The sequence below is a fragment of the Papio anubis genome, chromosome 6 (genome assembly GCF_008728515.1).
Source record: "Papio anubis isolate 15944 chromosome 6, Panubis1.0, whole genome shotgun sequence".
In the NCBI taxonomy this organism is placed as follows: Eukaryota; Metazoa; Chordata; class Mammalia; order Primates; family Cercopithecidae; genus Papio; species Papio anubis.
This window is the reverse complement of record NC_044981.1, coordinates 137,199,093-137,217,941: the sequence shown is the minus strand read 5'-3', so window position 1 is coordinate 137,217,941 and position 18,849 is coordinate 137,199,093. Positions and strand designations below refer to the sequence as shown.

Sequence of the window (18,849 nt, the reverse complement as noted above, 5' to 3'; positions counted from 1 at the left end):
ATGATTGGTTTTAACTAGTTCCATGTTTTCCTGGGGCAGTGAAGGCCCTGAAGGGCCTAGCATACCAAGGATGCTCAAAGACCACAGTTTTATATCAGCTTTGGCTGGTGGGCTGTTCCAAATTCACAGCCAGTTACAGTGAAACACAGCACCAAGCTTACCTGCTGGGGAAGTGCTGCTACAAAGTGGATATTCTTTGGCAGGACACGGGTAGAACCGCTGGATCTCTCAGCCACCTTGTTATTTTCTGCAGCCTCGGCTGCTCTGGATTTCAGGTCTGTGGGACATCGCCACTGTTGTGTCACAGCATGGCATGGTCTCCAGATCTCCTTTCTCCCCTGCCGTGTGTTCTGCCCACCAAAATCCTGTTACTGGTTTCAGTTTCTCTCTGGAACTTCAGAATAGTTTTCTTTCTTGCATATTAGGTAAGTTATTTTTCAACTTCCAGACATTATGCTTAATGAAACATATATTCAAAATAAAACTTCTGCTCCAGTTTGTGTTGCTGCAGAGTGAAACTATTGGCACTAGAAATTTGTGAATTTGAAGTCATAAACTGTGAGTGATTTGCATCGTTTAACCTCGTCAAAGAGAAAATGAGAAATTAAGAAAAAAGTGGAAACCAGGACAGATAAATTTGCTTATTATGAAGATCACACATAAAACAGTTGAGTAGGCAGACAACTAAAACTCTTGGAAATAATGGGGCTGGCTGGGCTTGGTGGCTTACACCTGTAATCCCAGGACTTTGGGAGGCTGAGGTAGGCGCATTACTTGAAGTCGGGAGTTTGAGACCAGCCTGGCCACATGGTGAAACCCTGTCTCTACTAAAAATACAAAAATTAGCCAGGTGTGACAGGTTCCTGTAATCCCAGCTACTCGGGAGGCTGAGGCAGGAGAATCGCTTGAACCCAGCAGGCAGAAGTTGCAGTCAGCTGAGATCACACCACTGCACTCCAGTGTAGGTAACAGAGCAAGATTCTGTCAAAAGGAGAGGAGAGGGGAGGGGAGGGAAGAGGAGGGGGGGGGGGGGGGAGGGAGGAGGGGGGGAGGGGAGGGGAGGGGAATAAATGAGGCTGATGTCTCCTTTCAATCAGGGTGGCAGCAAGAGGTGCTTTGGAGGCTGTGGCCTCTCTCTCCATTCCCCTGTGCCATTGCCATCAGCACGTTCCACAGGCCACCCCAAACAAACATGTAGTTCTAATAAAAGGAGTCAGGTTGCTTAGCCGATGCAGCTTTAAGACATACCCCTGCCCTCCTCTCACTCCTCCAAAACTCAGTTTTGCCCCTAACTTCTAACTGCAGAGAAATTTTAAAGTTAACACTAGCTTAAGTAAGACCCTTCTTCCCTTTGTCTCTTCCTCCCTTTTTGTTGGTTCTACAGTGTTGTTTCCTCTGAGAAATAATAATAAAATTTTTAAAAATTGTCATGTTAAACTGCAAAACTTTTATTATTTTTTAAAAATCATAATGCCTGCAAAAACATTTGGTAGGTAGGATTATTAAGATGTGACAAATAATCTTTAAAAATAAGATGTACTTTCATACACAGTGGAAGAGTATTAACAGAAATATGTGGGCGGCTTATTTATTTTTGTTTTTGTTTTAATAAAAACAAATGTTTGGTTTTAACCATAAAAAAAACTCTCATGATACATTTGTGTGTCTGAAATCATCACTAGAGAAAACTAAAGTGACTTTAAAATGTAAATAATACTTATTAAATACATGTGAACATAGTGTAATTAATCCCTTGTAGATAAAAGAAAATTCTTTAAAGTTTGATTAAAAAACTGAAGATTTTTGTTCATCAAATAATCTCCATATGATCTAGATCCATTTATTTACTTAGTTGTTTATTTTTATAGAGATTTAGGGATGGAAAATATCTTAAAAACAACCTAAGCTAACTTCTTGGTAGAGGTGAGCTACTGAGGTCTTAAGAGGTTGTTATTTAACCAAGGTCACCAGACTCTCAGCTGCTGCAAGCCACAGACAAAGGTTTTCTCTTAACAGAGTTGTACTTTCATCTCACTCTGCTTTCAGCAGACCAGTGATATCTCAAGCTTGTCTTTTTCTTTTAAGACCTCACTGATGTCTTGCTGACCTAAAAGGAAGAAACTGAGGCAAATTTAATGCAAGTAGAGTTTATTTGAGCCAAACTTGAGGATTGTAGCCCAGGAGCATAGACTGAAGATGCCCTGAATATGCACTCTGATTAGCAGCAGTTACAAGTGGATTTTTAAAGGCAAAAAGGAGATAGGAAGTGGGCTGATATAAAGTGATGTGCCAGGAATTCTTGTTGGCTTACAGACATAGCATTGATTAGTGACTGGCTATGCATTAAGTTATAGTGTCTGGTGTGGCATTATTAGATTAATTTATAGCTGCTTGTGGCAATAGCAAGCTGGTTCTGGAGGTGAATACATAGCTCCAGCGGGAAGTAAGATGTGATTGCAGTCTCATTTTAGTGCCTCTCCAGCCTGATAATTTAAAAGGATGTGTATTTCCCAGGTAAAAGTTCTTTTTTTTTCTCAGGCTAAAAGAGGTAGAACACTTATTCCAGAATCTTTAAAATTTCCTAAGTTCCCCAATAATGCAGGCTTGATAGGCACACAATCTAATCTTAAGATACACAGCCATCCATGTTATTTTCATGTGATAAAGACTGCTAAGTTTCCAAGTATCATCCAAACCCAGCTCAGCCAATCCACATTTGGGGGTTGTTCGTATGGAGCAACCTTGCTTATGCAAATTTCCGTAATAGTCAGGAAGCTCTTTCCCCTTTCTAGGGTCAAGTAACAGAAAACAGATCAGACTACCTTAGGAGAAAAAAAAAAGGAATATGGAGACTTCTGGTTCACATAAGTAAAAAGTCCCAGATAAGACTTGACATCAGGAATGCCTGGGTTTGGGACTGAAATAATACCATTATGACTTAGTTTATCTGTATCTAAATCCTTCCTTTCTTTTAGCTTCCTTTTTCAGGCTTTTCTTGATACATGCTGCTAAGTCAGAATCTTCATTATGCAACAGCAGGCAAAGCAAATGCTTGGTATTAGGTCTCACAAGTCCTGAGACTCACAGGGATTGGACCAACTTAGAGCAGGTGCTGGGTTTTGGAGTAGTGGCTGCTGCTGGGCAGCTGCAGAGGCAGAGACTCAGCGCTTTGATTGGACAAACTCCTTTCTGGAGCTAGGGTGAGTCCTACCCAGATCTGGTATTGCAGAATAAGGAATAGATTGTAGGCAGGCCATTGAAATCTACTGCAGTTTTCGCTAGTATGTCAGGCAGTGTACTAGGAACTGGAGTTAAAGCTTTTAAAAAGAATGACATGCTTTGAGTCTCAGTGAGTTTTTAGATACTGTGCATATTGCTGTAAATATCATAGTTAATTCCATCATTGATTGGATGATTTGATAAGATAACCGTTAAAGAACTTTCCTACTTGAGATTCTATGATTTATGCTTCTTGGAAACAAAATGGAAAAGGTTCAAATTCTTTCATTAGTTTAGGTAATTATATTTTCACCTTAAGCTGTTTTAGAATGTTTAATATTGTGACAGCTTTATGTAGAATTCAGAAAACTCAATTTAGTGTTTAATACCACAACTCCACTAAAACAATATCTGAATATAGAAAAATTAATTTATGGATAAAGAGCACTTTAAAAAATGTATGGTTGTCATGCCAGGGACATAATGGTTGATAAATATGAATTTTCATTTTTGCTGATGCCATTGTGAAGTTGTAATGTATACATGTGTTAAAATATTGAGCCCCTCTTTTTAAGGGACCTTTTGATGGAGATGATTAAAGATTAAAGATTCTTTGGTCTAATCCATACAAACAGCAATGACATTTTCCTTTATTGGGCTTTTGTTTGAACTGTAGCTGATACACTCCCTGCAGAGTCTCAGTAATAGTTAAAAATATATTTATTTCCCCCCATCTGATAAAATATTGTTATCATTCCATTTTGGTTTTCTTCAAAACCGCCTTTAACTCAGCCAAAATAAAGTCCAGCTGAGTTTTCTTATGGCTTAATGCAGGAGTGTGGAAATCCACAGGAAATGTGGATGACTATTATTCCAACATTACAAATGTTCAAGAGAGTTTTTTAAAGTGTATTGAAATTAAAAGGAATGCCTGGGAGCAGAACATTTAAAACTATATAAACAAGTACACATCTATGAGAAATTATCTTGCCTTTTATCAACAACTATTTAAAAATCAAAAAGAACATGTAATAAAATCAAAGCAAAACTTCCTTGGTAAAGTCTGCTGCTGGAGAAGATGGTTGATTACTTAATTTCATATTAGGAAGTTGGTTGCACCTGTGTGTGCCGAGTGACATATTACATATGAAGAAAAGTTTATGATAGGAAATTCCAGCCATTTGGGGCAAAGTGTTCAAGTAGTGGGGAATTGTTAGGTCTTGGGCTAGTTATCTCCCCACAAAATACCTTACATTATTCTTTAAATTAGATTAATGTTGAGCGAAGTTTGATTTCTCTCATTGTATGTGTGTGAAGTGACTTCGCTTGAGAAATTAGCCTAAAAGTCTATGTTACATGGTCTGATTCAAGGTTTGTATCAGTTTGTGAAATTTGACACATATAACTTATAATTAGCCTGCTTCATCTTTCCCGGATTGAAGTTTGTTTCTCATTCATTCATTCATTCATACATGCTCCACCTTTAAGGCATCTTTGGAAAAGTACACGCGTGTCACCCGTGTATAACCAGCCATGCCTTGGTCCAATCCCAGCGTTAAGTCACATTCAAAGAAATAAGTGTATCAGAGAAAATAATTGAAAATAACTCAAATATTTACTTCACCTTTCAGAAAACATCCAAGGGGGTAATAAATGCCTTATATTTGATAAAACTTTAAAATCCTCTTTCTCATCTCTCTGACCTTTTACATGTCTCTCAGCTGCTTCCCCAAACTTTCTCCTTTTTGAAACCCTTCCCATATCCAGCCAGTGTATCTCCTCATGTCCTTACCTTTTCCCCTTCTTTCCTTCTAGGTTTATTTTCTTCTATTTCTTCTCTCACTCTATTTCCTATTCCACTTCTCCCCCTAATTCATTTCCCACACCTGTGTTCATAAGCTCAGAACCAGGAAAAGGAAACAGACCAACCCAGAATTCCATCAGGAGGCAGCATGAGTAAGGAGGCTGAGATCATCCATATGCTATTATATTTTCCCTTCATTGCACTTATTAAAGAAATTACAATATACTATTTAAAAATGGAAAGTCCAGACCAGGGAACATATAAATTGGCATGAAAAATGGGACAGTAAATTGCATGCTGCTATTAGTTGTATGGCTGTTGCAGAACTACTTCATGGTTAGTGATAAAAAGGAACTCCTTCCCATATTTCTTCCTGTTAATGAGTAGAGCACAAGCCAGTCCCTCTGATAACAAAGCCCTTCCTAGTCCTTAATTCTCTAGTGACTAAGGAAAAACGTCCCCTTCGCCCTTTGAAGCTTCACTGAAAAATGAACTCATGAAAGGCAGGTTAATAAGAAAGAAGCATACAATTGTTTTTTAACGTGCATGAGGAAAACCTAAATGTTTGGGAGACCACAAAGTGTTTACCCAATCCTGCAATGGGGTACAGAAGCTTCTATGCCATCTTGAGGTCACAGAAAGAATGGGGGCTCAGAGCATGGCCAAAAATCAGATTACAGTGGCAAGACAGATTATGGGGAGGGAAAGAAGAGGAGGCCTGGCTTGTGAAGGGGTCTTGTTATATAGATGAAACCTGATAGGTAGCAGCCGTCAGAGAGGATAGGTGGTAAATGCTTCTTTCAGATCTTTGAAGGTGTCAGACTCTCAGTTAAATCTTTCCTAGATCAGGACAAGGGAAGACCTGGCTGGACTGATGCAAAACTCCCCCATGAAAAACAGCTTTGCAGGGGTACTTCTGTTTGCAAGCCCTCAGAACAGCCATCTCAAAACATGTCAAAGAAGCATGTTCTGGAGTGAAATGCTTTTATTTTCTTCACTAGAGTTTGGTGTTCTCTGGTTCTCCAACACCAGCTGAGTGTCCAACAGTTCCATTCAGTTTTGACACTAACTTCTCAGAGTCAGCCTCAGACTCCACAGATTTAAGGGTTCTGTTGTAAGTCCCAGGTCCCCGGACCACCTGTGCTTTTGTCCACCTTGACTGCAAATTTGAGGTTTCCCCTGACCGCCTTCTTCAGGTTTGAGAGTTCACTAGAACTGCACAGGGGACTCAGGAAAACACTTTTCTTACACTTAACCAGTTTATTATAAAGGATATAACTCAGGAACAGCCCAATGGAAGAGAGGCAGAGGGCAAGGTATGGGGGACTCAGGGATGGTAGGCTTGGGGATTCAGGGGTGGTGCCAACAAGCTTCAATGCCCTCTCCAGGTGTGCCACCTTCGCAGTGGCTTAATGTGTTCATCACCGTGCAAACTTTCAGAACTTCAACATTTAAGGGATTTTCCTGGAGGTTCATTACCTATGCATGATTGATTAAATCATTAGCCCTTGGTGATTTTTCTTTGTTTGATTTTGAGACAGTCTCACTCTGTCACCCAGGCTAGAGTATAGTGGAGCAATCTCAGCTCACTGCAACCTCCACCTCCCGGGTTCAGGCAATTCTCCTGCCTCAGCCTCCCAAGTAGCTGGGACTACAGGTGCATGCCACCACGCCTGGCTAATTTTTGTATTTTTAGTAGAAATGAGGTTTCCCCATTTTGGCTAGGCTGGCCTCGAACTCCTGACTTCAGTGATCAGTCCAACCTCAGCCTCACAAAGTGCTGGGATTACAGGTGTCAGCCACTGCGCCAGGCCTAGCCCTTAGTGATTTAACTCTATCTGCTGTCCCCTCCCCTCTTGAGAAGTGGATTGTGGGGTAGGGCCAAAAATTCCAATCTTTTAACCCTGGCTGGATCTTTCTGGTGACTAGCCTCCATCCAGAAGCTCTCTGGGCTCCTCCCTCCCTCTGCAACTTTGAGTCATCTCATTAGAATACAAAAGACACTCTTCTTCACTCAGGAGATTCCAGTGTTTTAGGAAATCTATACCAGGAACCTGGGGACAAAGACCAAATACAGTCATGTTCCACGTAAGCCACTGGCCTCATTTATGGTGGTGGGTCCATAAGATTATGATGGGGCTAACAAATTCTATCATCCAGTAACATTGTCGCCGTCATAGTGCAACACATTACTTGGTGATGCTGGTGTAAACAAACCCACTGTGCTGCCAGCTGTGGAAAAGCATAGCACATACAATTATGTACAGTGCCTAATACTTGATAATGATGATAAATGACTGTGTTACTGGTTTATGTATTTACTACACTAGCTATTATTATTTTAGAGTGTTTTCTGATTATTTAAAAAAAAAAAAAAAGCTAAACAGAACAGCCTCAGGCAAGTCTTTTAGGAGGTGTTCCAGAAAAAGGCATTGTTATTACAGGAGAGGATCATTCCATGCGTGTTATTGCCCCTGAGAACTTCCAGTGGGACAGGATGTGGAGGTGGAAGACAATGTCGCTGATGTTCCTGACCCTGTGTAGACCCTGTGTGTTTACGTCTTAGTTTTTAAACTAAGTTTAAAAAGTTTAAAAAGTAAAACAAAAGGGTTAAAAATTTTAGAAATAGAAAAAAAGCTTATAGAATAAGCATATAAAGAAAGAAAATATTTTTGTACAGCTGTACAATGTGTTTGTATTTTTAGCTAAATATCAAAAAGTTATTTAAAAATTGATAAAGTAAAAAAGTTATAGTAAGCTAAGGTAGTTTATTATTGAATGAAGAAAAAAAATATATAAATTTAGTGCAGCCTAAGTATACGGCATTTAGAAGCAGTAGAGCACAGTAAGCACATTTACTCACCACTCACTCTCTGACTCCCCAAGAGCAGCTTCCATACATGGTAAGGACCCTATACAGCTGTATCATTTTTTCTTTTCTTTTTGAGACAGGGTCTTGCTCTGTTGCCTAGAATGAAGTGCAGTGGCATGATCATAGCTCACTGCAGCCTCAGCCCCCCAGGCTCGGGTGGTCCTCCCACCTCAGCCTTCTGAGTAGCTGGAACTACTCAGGATGCCACCTTGCCTGGCTAAATTTAAAAAAAAAAAAAAATTGTAGAGACAGGGTCTTGCAGTGTTGCTTAGGCTGGTCTTGAACTCCTGGACTCAAGCAGTTCTTCTGCTTTGGCCTCCCAAAGTGCTAGGATTATAGGCTTGAGCCATCATGCCTGGCTACCATTTTTTAAATACCATATTTTTATTTTACCTTTTATGTTTTTACACCTGTTTAGATACATAAATACTTACTGGTTACAACTGCCTACAGTATTCATTACAGTAACATGCTGTACAGTTTTGTAAACTAGTAGCAATGGGTTCTACCATATAGCCTAGGTGTGTCATAGGCTATTCTATGTGGGTTTGTAGTAAGTATATTCTATAATGTTTGTATAATGACAAAAATCACCTCATGCCACATTTCTCAGAACGTATCCCTGTTGTTTAGCAAGACATGGTTATATTTATTTATTTTTTGTTATACCACAGGTGTTCCTGTGGTTGGCTAAAATCAAACTGGTAACTTGAGAGGTGGCCATTGTTGGGTTTTTTTTAAGAGCGTGACCAAGACCGTCTTGTGATTGGATGGTCATTGTCCAAGATTTTTCTTCAAAATCTATTTTGGGTTTACCTTTACATGTGAATGAATTATCGAGACTCAGAGTTCTGCACTAACTTCAGAAGGAAAAAAATTCAGAGTAGGTACTACCAGTCTACCAGCCCAGGAATTCTGTTTTTAAGCAATGTCACTTCCCAAGCAGTAGCCAGCATGTAGCAATTGGAAAAAAATACCTCTAAGATGTTGAATAGACATGTTGGATGTAAACCAACTACATTGAGAGCATCTGCCAAAATAAGTTTTAAAATTTCATACCTGATATTATATGATTATTTCTGAAACTACCTATAATGACAGAATGATTTATGAGGTCATGTCTAGTTTATGACAATGAAAGTATATTATCATAAAAGGGTAAGTATATGTATGTCTAAAGTTGTTCAAAAGCAATTTCAGATTAATAGAGTATATTTTTTAAAGTTGAGAGAGAAGTTAAGCTAGAACATATTGCAATTTTATGCTACTTATAATTGTTTTCTGTCATCAGGCCATTTCTGCTGATCATAAACTATGTTTCCCTTACGAGGCTTTCAGTAGAACATTAATTTATATACTAAACTGATTAGTTTCAGGATTCTGTATTTTAGCTCTTATTTCCTTCAGTATTTCTACAGTTAAAGCAGTTGACAGGAAAGTCGGTTAAAATTGGATGACGAAATCACTGGCATCATTGAGTTTGCTTGCTTGAGATTTTTCAAGATAGTATGCTTTGTGTTTGACTAAAATGTCCTCAAGAAAACAACTGTTTGCTGTTCTTCTGGAATTATGTCACTGCAATATATTGCTGTTGCAGCAAAATATATGTGTCACGAAAATATATGCCAATGCTGCTTTCTATAAGATTCATTGAGTAGTCAGAATACAGTTCGTTTTGAGTAAAAAGCATTTCTAAAAAAATAATTTAAAAAGGTTTCCTTTATTAAGGAGTTCTAGCAAAATAAAAAAAAAATATTTTAGAAGACTTTCTTGGCTTTGTAGGGGATTATAAACAGCTTTGTGTAAGGGATTATAAACATTGATTAACTGATTCAATGTAGATCTAAGTAATTAGATATGAAAATGAGACTTAACTCTTTAGAAATCCTACCTGTTAAAAATTTCCTTCCAATGCCCCACTTCCAAGAGACTGTTTTGAAGTCACCCAACATAAATTAAAAAATTCACATCTGTAATATTCTCATTGCAGATTTCAGGGTAGTCTTGAATACACCTTTTGCTTTTGCTTTAGAAATATGTTTATTGCTACTCACTGCCAGCAGTGAATTTTTTCAAGTATCATAGACAATACATCGAATAGCCATAGTAGTGATTTAGACATAGACACTAACACACTAAGATATGATGCTCAGTTTACAATTATTTGTAACATAAAAGTTAAGTTAGCCAGTGTGGTAGGCTGAATAGTGACCCCCAAAGATAGCCAGTTCCTAATCCCTGGTACTTGAGAATGTTACCTTTTATGGCAAAAGAGATCTTGCAGATGTGATTAAGGGCCTTGAGATAGGAACATTAACTTGGATTATCTGGATGGGTCCTATATGCAATACTAAATGTGCATATAAGAGGGAGGTTTGACTGCAGATAAAACAGTGTGCCATGCAGGTGGCTTTGAAAATGGACGAAGAGGCTACCAGGAATATACCTCTAGAAGTTGGGAAAAGCAAGGAAAGAACCTCTGATGGGGAGGATGGCCCTGTGGACACCTTGATTTCAGCCTGGTGAGTCTGATTTTAGACTTCTGACCTCCAGAACTATAAGAAAATAGATGTGTGTTAAGTTACCAAATGTGTGGTAATTTGGTACAGCAGTCGTAGGGAATTAATACATCCGGTCAGTTTAACTATGTTAAATAAGCTACGTGCATAATGTCATTGTAAAGCAAAAGAGAATAAACAACTTCCAGATACTTTGTTTACATTTCTCTTTGTCGAATTTGATTAACTTCTCAGTTGCAGTGTTTGTCAGCTTATTCTTGGTTGATAAGCAGTAAAATTCCTAATATTTAAATGTATTTGTAGGCCTTTTTGGTGACTCATAGCACAACACAATTCTCTTGTTACCTGGAGCGAGTTCCCTTTTCTGGTTCCCTTCCTTAGTTTATAGATGAGATATATATTACCATTGTCTGCACCATCCATTTCTCTAAACCGTTTTTAGGCTGTGACTCAGCATTCTGACTTCTAGAAAAGGGAACCAAATTCTCACACGGGGCAATGTATACATTCAACAAAAGCCTGTTTTGTTTTATAAATACAATGTAGACATTCTACACAGTGTGCATCCATTTTGCAGCAGTGTCATTTTGATCCTGGTACTGGGGGATGCTTATAAGGTTTCTGAAATGTCCCACCCCAAGGCTCCTCTGAGAGAGTGTGAATTTGGTTTTGGTCACTTCTGGCCCCCACACGTTGGTTACCGGGGTCTTCTAAGACCTGCTGACCCACCACTGTTTTAATAGTACAAGGAAATCCTAGAAAAGGAAAACTGAATTGTTGCAGTTTCCCCGATTGACATTCTGTTTTTCTGTCTTTATTTGAATGTGGTTGTTCTTTGAGGCTAGGGGAAATGCTGTTGTGTGTTTGTATACCCAGCTGAAGGATATATTGCTAGTTATTGAATGCAAAGCCAAAGAATCTCTTTTCTTAACTGTATTGGTTCTTTGAAGCCGGAGTACTTTCATTTTAACTGATGAATTTCAGTTTTAGCAGTGGGAAGAATCTCATTATCACGATTAGAAAAAAGGAAAAAAAAATGCATGTCTCCATGGGTGACACTAGAATCAGGAACATCCACAGGTTTTTCCAGTGATTACTCTTAAACCTTTTGTTTTTATTTGGCCAGAATTCCAAGAGAAAATTTTCTTCAAGTGAGTTGTTGTTTTAACTGTTACTCTCCCTTTGCCTGTAAGTTTGGCTTAATTTGGCATATAATGTATCATAAATGAGGATTTTCAGTGGAAATGGAAAACTATGAAATGACAAAATGAAATGAAGTTCAAAAAGTGATGTTTTTCTAGAAATAATAAGTGGCTTTGCATTGATGACTAAATTCATAGCAGAGTTAAATACAATTAATATTTATGTAGAGTGAGAAAAAGGACATGAACATATATTAATACCTGACATTTGTCACATACCTTCTTTGTTATGTTAAATATGTTGTGTTTTATATGTTCTCTCATTTACTTGGATTCTTAGAAATCCCCAAGTAAGAATAACAGCAGCAGCACAACAAATTAGTAACTTTTGTTTATTAAGCTCTTCCTGGAAACCAGGCACAGGTTGTGTTTAATAGTAAAGTGAGCTTTCTGTGTACCATTTCCTTTAATCACCATTAAAAACCCATCAGAGACTATTATTTTTATGTCAAGGACAACAAACCTGAAGCTTAGAGTTAGTAACTCGCCAAAGGATGTGCATCCAAGGTACAAGAGGATTCAAACACAAGTGTTTCTGCCCAAAGACTGACCTTCCATTGTCAGAGGTGGTAAAAGTCAGAATTAGACAACCAGGAAAAAACAGCCTAGGCTCAGAAGGTCAGAACAATACAATGACAAGGCTGCAGCCAGAACCGCCAAGAAAAGCACCAAGAGAGGGTCCCTGGAGGGAGACAGACTAGCTCTATCTGACTTAAAAAAAAAAAAAAAAAAAAGGCGTGGGATTGCAGTCCAGCAATTTACTGAGATAGCTGGACTCAGGAGAAAGAATGAACCACTAAACAAGAGTTAGCAAAATGTTGCCATAGCTGCAGATATTTAATTTTGTTGTTGTTTGTTAGCCTTGTAAATCCAAAAGTAATACATGCTTACTGTACAAAAGATTCAACACCACCACATTACATACCTATAAAGTAAAAGTTCGTGGCTGGGCGCAGTGGCTCATGCCTGTAAATCCCAGCACTTTGGGAGGCTGATGTGGGTGGATCACGAGGTCAGGAAATCGAGACCATCCTAGTCAACATAGTGAAACCCTGTCTGTACTAAAAATACAAAAATTAGCTGGGTGTGGTGGTGCTGCATGCCTGCAATCCCAGCTACTCTGGAGGCTGAGGCAGGAGAATCGCGTGAACCAGGGAGTCGGAGGTTACAGTGAGCCGAGATCTCGCCACTGCCCTCCATGCAGTCTGGTGACACAGCAAGACTCCGTCTCAAAAAAAAAAAAAAGTGAAAGTTCTTCTTCTCTCCCCACTCGTTGACCAACCGTTTTCTCATACATCCACCAAACCTGTATAAATACATATCTATGTGTATATAGTTGGTCTTTAGGGATTTTGCTTTTTTTGTTGTTTTTTCCACAAAAATGGAGTCACGCTGCAATACTGTTTTACATCTTTTTTTCATGAAATAATGCTATACCTACATATTTCATATTAGTACTCTATTTCCCTACAGAGGTAATTTTAAAGAAAAATTTTGTATTAAAGAAGATTTTCATGGGTCTGTTCTCATGGTTGGTCAGTTTTGATGTTTTCTACTTTTCTTCCTGGAGCTATTAGCCCCAAATTATAGAGCAGTGTTTTGTTGTTATTCTTGGTTTGGTTTTAGGTTTTTTTGTTTGTTTTTATTTTTGCTTATAATAGCCTTTGTAAATGAATGGGGTTCTGACCGTCTTGGCCTCTGGACTTATCCAAGGCTAGAAATTCTGCAGTGGAAGGAAAACGTAATCAAATGTGAGACTTAGGAAAAAAAACACAAGTGCAAGACTCTTGGGACGGTTTAGTTTGGATGTTAAAAAAAAAATTTTTTTTTTTTTTTTTTTTTAAATCAAAACAAGTTTAACACATTTCCTCCTCTTCTCCGCCAAGGGCAAACTGTTAGAGCCAGATAGGACCTTGAAAATCATGTTAGCCTCTTGCTTTTGTTTACTTAGAAGTCCCAGGGGGTTTATCCTATTTCCAACGCAGGTTGCAGGGCTGATTACAGAGAAAGCCAAGCCCAGAACCCAAATCTGTGTTCAAATCTTTCTGTGAGTGCGCAATCCATTGAAGCCCACTAAATTTTCAGGCCCCCACATAGTTTGTAGAATTTTCAGAGTCCAGCGGATTTTATTTTAAAGTCGAGGTATACATATATGCCATAGTACACATTTAGAGGGGCTTCTGGGAGGCCCTGTGGCAGTTGGCTGTAACCTAGGCTTGTGAATTCCCGCTCCACAGCTAAACTATGCCCTATGACCTTGGGAAATGGTCCTAGTTTTTCTCACCCTTCCTTTTGTTATCTGTAAAATAGAGATAAAACTGCCTACCTCATTGGGCTTTTGTGAGGATAGACTAGCATTTGTGAAGTACATAGCCTGGTGCCTGGTTCCTTAGTCAGCTTAGTAGTTCCTGTTAAAAGAAAGCTCTTTAAAGCTTTTCATAAGTTTTTGAAAAGTAAAATTCAGTTTTAAAAATGGGACAATATTTATGTGTTAAATTATTCTTACAGTAGGAAAGAGATTTCAAAGACTACTTAAAATATTTTTAATATATTATTGTACATGGTATAAAATTCAAAATGTACAAATGAAACACAATAAAAAGTGTTTGTGTGTATGTATGTACCCTTGTACACATATTTTCTGCATATACTCGTTACATTTTAAATACTGTATCTTTACCCTTCTCTCTAATGTCTTGCAGATAGGACTAACTATAGCTCTAGATCAATATTGTCTAGTACTTTCTGTGATGATGGAAGTATTCTGTATTATCTAGTAGAGTAACCACTAGGATATGAGTCTAGAAGTGTATTTCTTACAACAGAATAATTTTAAAGTCAATTTTACTTAAACGTAGTAACTATGGGTGACTGGCCTGTGGCTACCGTATTGAACAATGCCATACAAGATATTTATGTGTATGTTGCATTTTTCAAAAGCACATGGATCCCAAATTTTAAAATGAAGAGTAACTATGGGTGACTGGCCTGTGGCTACCATATTGAACAATGCCATACAAGATATTTATGTCTATGTTGCATTTTTCAAAAGCACATGGATCCCAAATTTTAAAATTAAGAACAAAGTCATATATAACTGTGAATTTAATATTAATTAAAGCAGTCTGTAGTTCTGTACATTTTAAATTATGTGTGACTAATATGTAGAAAGCTGAAACTGGATCCCTTCCTTATACCTTATACAAAAATTAATTCAAGATGGATTAGAGACTTAAATGTTAGACCTAAAATCATAAAAACCCTAGAAGAAAACCTAGGCAATACCATTCAGGACATAGGCTTGGGCAAAGACTTCATGACTAAAACACCAAAAGCAATGGCAACAAAAGCCAAAATAGACATATGGGATCTAATTAAACTGAAGAGCTTCTGCACTGCAAGAGAAACTACCATCAGAGTGAACAGGCAACCTACAGAATGGGAGAAAAATTTTCCAGTCTACCCATCTGACAAAGGGCTAATATCCAGAATCTACAAAGAACTCAAACAAATTTACAAGAAAAAAACAACCCCATCAAAAAGTGAGCAAAGAATATGAACAGACACTTCTCAAAAGAAGACATTTATACACCCAACAGATACATGAAAAAATGCTCATCATCACTGGTCATCAGAGAAATGCAAATCAAAACCACAATGAGATACCATCTCACACTGGTTAGAATGGTGATCATTAAAAAGTCAGGAAACAACAGATGCTGGAGAGGATGTGGAGAAATAGGAATTTTTTACACTATTGGTGGGAGTGTAAACTAGTTCAACCATTGTGGAAGACAGTGTGGTGATTCCTCAAGGATCTAGAACTAGAAATACCATTTGACCCAGCGATCCCATTACTAGGTATATACCCAAAGGATTATAAATCATGCTACTCTAAAGACACATGCACACATATATTTATTGTGGCACTATTCACAATAGCAAAGACTTGGAACCAACCCTCATGTTCATCAGTGATAGACTGGATTAAGAAAATATGGCACATATATGCCATGGAATACCATGCAGCCATAAAAAAAGATGAGTCTGTGTCCTTTGCAGGGACATGAATGAAGCTGGAAACCATCATTCTCAGCAAACTGTCACAAGGACAGAAAACCAAACACTGCATGTTCTCTCATAAGTGGGAATTGAACAGTGAGAACACTTGGACACAGGGCGGGGAACATCACACACTGGGGCTTGTTGGGGGGTGAGGGACTGGGGGAGGGATAGCATTAGGAGAAATACTTAATGTGAATGACGAGTTGATGGGTGCAGCAGACCAGCATGGCATATGTATACCTATGTAACAAATCTGCATGTTGTACACATGTACCCTAGAACTTAAAGTATAATAAAAAATAAATAAATAATGTGTGGCTAATATATTTTATTTTAAAATCAAGTAGCTTAAATACGAAGATGGGAGTTCATTTTGGAGAACATGCTGCAAATCAGAGAAAGCTGTGAAATGGCTGTTTGTAGAATAGCAGATCTCAACCAAATCAGAACATTCAAATCAACTTAAAGTGGAAAAATTCAGAAGATTAAGAAGCAGCATATCTCAGAACATGGGCTCATTTTCCATTATTTTATTCAAGAAATATTTACTGAGTGCCTAATGTGTGCCATGCAAGAAAGGAACTTGCCCAAGACCCTGACTCTGCTTACTGCCAGTGCCCCAAACTCATTTCCTTTTGTAAAAGAAAAAGCTTCAGAAGAAAATCAGTTTTCATTCAGCTACTACAAGTGATTTATTTAGCAGGAGCCCCTTGCTCACTTCTGTAGTCAGTCGGCTAACTCTGGGCTGGAACACTAGTAGGGAAAAAGTGAAGTATGTGTTCATTCTATGAGTGCCTACACCATTTTAATGTAAAAAAGCCAAGAGATTCCAGAATTTAAAAAGCTTTTTAATATTCCTTTATGGAAAGGTATAAATAAGCTCGGAATCGTGGTGTCCAGCCACATTGCCTCATTCTTCTGCCCTTGGGGAAGCCCACAGTGTAATTTGTCTTTTCTTTTGGCTTTCACCTTGTCTTCCCCAAACAGTGATTGCTTCTTATGTTAGCATTGCATTTGATCTAAGTCTTATTCGTTTTTTGCACTTTGAAAATTTTCTGTTATGACATGTTTTGTTTTCATAATAAAAGAAGAAAAATAAATAATAGCATAAAACATAGTCCAGGTCACAGAGTTGATGAAAGCCTGACAAAGCAGAGATTGTGAAGAGAAGGTAAATTGGAGTGGGAAAGATAGGATTAGAAGATAGAATTGACAAAGCTTGACTACAGTTTAAAACACTGGTTTTATGTAATTGTGATCTATTTTAAAGAAAGACAAATGCAAAATAAAGGTTTTGGTTTTTTTTCCCACTTGTACTCACGGCAATCAAATCTTAAATGTATTTCATTATTTTTCAGTCACTCATCGTTTAAGATGATTTGCCAAGTGTATTTTTAGCCCACAATATAAAATCAGTGTATATTTGGGGTCATGAAAAATGCTTAGATGAAATAATGGGAGTTCGTTTTTCTGCAAGACCATTTTTTTTCTGTTTATCTTAAGTTAATGATAACAAATCCCTATTGTGAGATTATCTTACTAAGATAGGTACTGGCTTAAAAACAAAAAGTAAGGACTGAAAGATTAAAGCCCTGAAAAGGAATGCTTGAAGAGCATTAACTTTACCAGATTGCTCAGGTTGGCAGCTATTCCCCTTTGCAAAAAGTGTTAGAAATTGATCTCTTTACTTGGAAGGAAGGATTTTACAGAGGGCTTCCAGAAACACATCTGATTTCCAGTTGCAATATCAGAATATTCTAGTTATATTGATAATCTCCAGAGAAACAAAGTCTATGAGTACTCTAGTCAAAGCAAAAGATTATCTGATTGTAGAATTTCTAAGGTATTATTTCTAAGGTATTCTAGCTTTTTTTCTGAAGTAACAACTGTGTTTGGCTATATGTGTTGACAATAAGAGTCTGTGTAGAAAAGGGAGAGAAAAATAAAACAATGTATCCCATTTTGTTATTTCCAAGAGGAAAATGAGTCTCTAATGAGATGTCTCCAAACAGTGCTGCCGTTCATCAAAGCACATGCCCCAGATCTGAGTGAGTTTAATTATCGTGGGGACAGTGAAACGAGGACATTTAAATCAACTTAAAGTGGAAAAATTCAGAAGATTAAGAAGCAGCATATCTCAGGCTGCATAGAATTAATATTAATATTAGACATCTGTTTTCTCTTAGAAGGAATCATCTTTGGAAGGGGGCAACAAAGTTAATCCCAAACATGTTTTTGATTAGCCAGTACATCAGAATCAGCCCATCATTTTGGAGAAAGAGATCAGTTCTCTGCATAGATAAGCCTTCCAATGTTAAGAGACAAGCTCTGTGTGGTATCTAGATTGCTGCAGAATAATTTGAGCCTCACGCAGGACTTTTGATCAGAAGAGAAATTTTGATCAGGAGGGAAATTGTTTTATTAGGGGTATTATCTGAACTTTGCTAGAGCTATTTACTCCTTTACCAGAAAAATAAGTTAAAATCTGAGGATAGAAAATAATATGTTTCATGAAAATAATTCCTTTTTATGAGTCTCCAATTGTTTGGTTGGTGATTTTTGGTTATTTATTTATTTATTATTAATTATATGATTCTTTCAATAGCTTTTGGTGGTACAAGTGGTTTTTGGTTATGTGGATGAATGGTATAGTGGTGGAGTCTGAAATGTTAGTGCACCTGTCAACTGAGTAATGTACATTGTATCCAATATGTAATTTTTTTATCCCTCAGCCACATCCCACCCTCCCCTGGTTCGTTATTATACTATGTATGTTTTTGCATCCTCATAGCTTAGCTCCCACTTAGAAGCGAGAACATGTAATATTTGATTTTTTCATTCCTAAGTTACTTCACCTAGAATACTTACCTCCATTTCCATCCAAGTTGCTGCAGAGGACATTATTTTGTTCTTTTCTGTGGCTGAGTGGTAGTCCATGGTGTATATAGACCACATTTTCTTTATCTACTCATCAGTTGATGGGCACTTAGGTTTATTCCGTATCTTTGCAATTGTGAATTGTGCTGCAATAAACATACACATGCAGGTATTGTTTTCGTATAATGACTGTTTTTCCTTTGAGTAGATACCCAGTAATGCGATTGGTGGATCGAATGGTAGATCTACTTTTAATTTCTTTGAGAAATCGCCATACTGCAAAGGTTGTAC

General features: G+C 37.8%; 1 protein-coding gene across 8 annotated transcripts in view; it reads left to right on the top strand.

Annotated features, from left to right (window-relative positions):
• Positions 1-18,849, top strand: part of NCOA7 (nuclear receptor coactivator 7) — a 155,674-nt gene that overhangs the window by 56,474 nt on the left and 80,351 nt on the right. The window contains exon 2 of one of the 8 annotated variants that reach the window (XM_009206162.4): positions 10,302-10,417. The exons of the other annotated variants lie outside the window; for them this stretch is intronic. The gene's annotated coding sequence lies outside the window, so the exon portion shown is untranslated. The remainder of the gene's footprint in view (positions 1-10,301; positions 10,418-18,849) is intronic. 8 annotated transcript variants of the gene reach the window in all.